We start from the raw sequence: 4,187 nt of genomic DNA, 5'->3' as shown, positions 1-4,187 counted from the left end.
ATTTTTCAACATTGACCCTTACAAAATCTTGTGTTTCAAATTTTCCCCTCCTTCCTCCCACCCCTTTCCCTAGATGGCAAGTAATCCAATATATGTTAAACATGTTAAAATATATGTTAAATTCAATATATGTATATATATTTATACAATAATTTTGCTGAGCAAGAAAAGTCACATCAAAAAGGAAAAAATGAGAAAGAAAACAAAATGCAAGCAAACAAAAAGAGTGAAAATGCTATGTTGTGGTCCGTACTTAGTCCCACAGTCCTCTCTCTGAGTGATGGCTCTCTTCGTCACAAGATCATTGGAACTGATTGATATCATCTCATTGTTGGAAAGGATCATGTCCATCAGAATTGATTATTGTATAATCTTGCTGTTGCCATGTATAATGATCTCCTGGTTCTGCTCATTTCACTCAGCATCAGTTCATATAAGTCTCTCCAGGCCTCTCTGAGATCATCCTCCTGATCATTTCTTACAGAACAATAATATTCCATAGCATTCATATGCCATAACTTACTCAGCCATTCTCCAATTGATGGGCATCCACTCAGTTTCCAGTTCCTTGCCACTACAAAAAGGGCTGCCACAAACATTTTTGCACATGTGGAAAGGAACTTATCTTCTATCAGAACCATAAATGGCTTAAGTTTCAGCTGGGTGGCTCAGTGGGTAAAGTGTTAGACCTGGAGTCAGGAAAACCTGAATTCAAAACCAGCTTTAGGCACTCATTGGCTGTCATTTAACCCTGTTTGCCTCTTCCTCACCTATAAAATGGGGACCATAACAGCACTTGCTTCATAGGTCATTGAAAGGATCCCATGAGATATTATCTGTAAAGATCTTCTCAGACTTTAAAGTGTATAGAAATAATTATAAGGATGATGTTATTGCCCGTCTCTTATTGTTAGTTCCTCCCAGACCTTGAGATCACCTTTCCCTCTCTCGTTCTGGAGCTATAAGGAGGCTTATGGGAGTAGCAGCACACACACACACACACACACACACACACACAGACCCAGGAGGGTAAACAAAAGGCTATTTTTACCTTCCCCCAGCTTCCTCTCCCTGCTTCCCAAAGCCCAGCCTGGCTGATGTACACCTTGGGCTTCCTCTTGGCTCCTCGGCGCTGGCCTATAGCCATGGAGCTGGGCCCGCCTCCTTCCTCAGGGGACCACACTGCAGTCTCCTCGGCCAATGGCAGCTGCTGCCAAAGAGCTCAGCATCAAGGCCTGAGAGTCCTGCTCCTTCTGGAGCCTGTCCTTGGATCAGGGCAAACAAGGACGCTGCACAGAATCCCCAGATAGCATCATCCAATCTTAGAATTACTGAATCACTGGATCATAGAACTGTTGAATCACCAAATCACTGAATCTCAGCATTGGAAGGGACCTCGGAGGCTTTCAAGTACTCTCAAGAACTATAAAGAGTTTTCTCTACTTCATGGGAAAAAAAGGGGCCATCTATCTTTTGGTCAAAGATGTCCAGGGACAAGGCTTCCCTATTTACCTGAGGCAGCCCAGTTCACTTTTAGATAGCTCTAATTATAAGGAAATTTCTCCTGACATGGAGACATGCTTGCTGAGAGAGGGAAGGAGACCTGAAATGTCTTCTAGATAGCCATCAGTGAGCAGGGCCAAGGCCATCCGGGTACACCATCAGAAGGAATACAGATTCTTCTCACTTTCAGTGTGGAACTAGGGATGGTGAATTAGGGGGAGGAGAGGCTGGGACCTAAAGAGTCCCCTCACTCAACCCAGAGTTGCAAACATTCCTTTCATTTCCCTCTTAAAGAGAATGTTTTTCACGAGAGAAGAGTCAAAGATTTTGAGGCAAAAGTACTAGAACTGAGTTCAAATCTTCCCTCTGACACTTACTAGCCAGGTGATCTTAGGTAAGCCCTTTAAAGTCAATGAACTTGATTTGTCATCTGAAATAAAGGGACAATATCACAGTTTTTAAGTGGGGATAATTATAAAAGACAATATTAAATAGGACATTGGATTTGGAATCAGGAAACCTGGCTTCAGATTTTGTTTCAGGCCCTTACTATGTGACCTTGGGAAAATCACTGAATTTCTTTCAAGCCTCAGTTTCCTTATCTGTAAAATAAAGGGGGTTGAACTCCCTGGCAGCTAAGGCTCCTAGAACTCTAAAACTGTGATACTTTAGTAACTATCTTGTAGATTTATTATGAGACTCAAATGAATATATGTGTGTGTATCACATTGCAAATTTTAAAACAAGATATAAATGTTAACTTATTATTATTATTACTACTTTGCCTCCTATAAAGGGTTCTCTCTCTGCTGTTAGCTCTCCCAGTGAGCCTCCAGCTCAATCTGCAATAAAGAAATTAGCTACGAGAGACTTAAAGAAGCCATTCTCCCTATTTTATAGGAAGGAGTCAAGGGAGAAGGGCAAGTCCCTGAAAAACCTACACTCAGCAGAACTTTAAGTGGGGGAGGAAAAGAAGAGGGAAGGATACTGGATATTCTGATCAGCAAAGAGTTTCTACAGGAATGAAAGCCAATGCTTTTAATCCAGAGGTAGGTCATTAAACAGATCAATCTCCTTGTCTCCCATGCCACAAGAATATCTTAACAAGCAAGTGGTAAGGGGTGGGAGTGGAAATTAGACTTTATTTTAAGTGCTTTATAAATATTACCTTACTTGAACCTTACCACAACCTTGAGAGGTAAGTGCTATTATTATCTTCATTTTATAGTTAAAGAAACTGATGCAAATATAGCGTTAAATAGGCCCTGTGTACCCATGGTCATACAGTTAAGTGTCTGAGGCAGAATTTGAACTGCCTCCAGACCTGGAATGTGAAGAGATATATCCTGGGCTCCTTCTCTCTCTCTCTCTCTCTCTCTCTCTCTCTCTCTGTATCTTTCCATGTGCTTGTCCCTATTGCTGTTTCTGTCTCTGTCAGTCTCTTCTTTGTCTTTCCATCTCTCTCTGTCTCTCTTTGTCTCTCTTTCTCTGTCTTTCTATCTCTCTCTCTCCTTTTCTCTCTCTCTTTGTCTGTTTCTCTCTCCCTTTCTCATCATCTCTCTAGAGTTAAATTATCATCCCTCTGCAGATCATACACAGATCTATATATTTACCCGACATCTTTCTGCTAAGCACCAGAACCACAATACCAATTGTCTGCTGACCTTCTCTACGGTGATGTCTATATCAGCCTCCCAAACTCCACACTCAAAATTCATTGTCTTCCCTCCCTCGGTTTCTGTCCAAGGTACCATTCTAGAGTTCATTCTCTCTTACCCCCACATCCAAATAATTCTCAAGTTCTGGGGCTTCTACCTCCAAAATTTCTTTGCCATCTACTCAACTCTCCACTCCACATTCTCCCTACCAAGTTCAGGGCCACGTTATCTCTTGCTTGGAGTACTATAATAATCTCCCAATAATTGGTCTTATTTTGTATTCCATTTTTCCCCTGATCAATCCATTCTCCAAATAGATGCTAAATTCAGATCCTTAAAGTGCATGTTCAGCCATGTTGCTCTCCTTCTTACAAAGCTTCAATGGCCCCTCATTGCCTTTAGAGTAGAATATGAACTCTTCTGGTTAGCATTTAAAGCCCTTTGTGATTGAGCAGCTGGGTGGTACAGTGGATTGAGTACTGGGTCTTGAGTCAAGAAGACCCGAGTAAATATGATCTCAAATGTTCACCAGCTGTGTGAGTCCCTTAAAAAAAAAATAAACTCTATCTGCCTCAGTTTCCTCATCTGTAAAATGAGAATAATAATAGCACCTACCTCCCAGAACTATTGTGAGAATCTTATAAACCAATAATTATAAATGTTAGTTATTATTATTTCCTATTTTTCCAGACTCATTTCACATTCATCTCTTTCACAAACTCATCGTTGTACACAACACTCCCCCATCTTTTACCCCTATATATCTCCCTGAGTTTGGGGCTGCTTTGGTAGCTTTAGCCATCTTCAGAAGTGAGCTCAATTACTACCTCTTCCATACTTCTACCCTTCTTTTGCCCTATCCCCTCAATCATTTCGTATGCATTTTGTATTGAATTATCTCTATATACAAATATACATCTGAACATGAGCCCCTCCCCACTTAGAATATGAGCTCCCTAGTTTCACTTTTGTCTGTATCCCTAGCACTTAGCACAGTGACTACACACAGTAGGTGTTTTATAAATG

The sequence above is a fragment of the Sarcophilus harrisii genome, chromosome 3 (genome assembly GCF_902635505.1).
Source record: "Sarcophilus harrisii chromosome 3, mSarHar1.11, whole genome shotgun sequence".
Classification (NCBI taxonomy): Eukaryota; Metazoa; Chordata; class Mammalia; order Dasyuromorphia; family Dasyuridae; genus Sarcophilus; species Sarcophilus harrisii.
The sequence above is the reverse complement of the archived record's forward strand: the minus strand, read 5'-3'. Positions refer to the sequence as shown.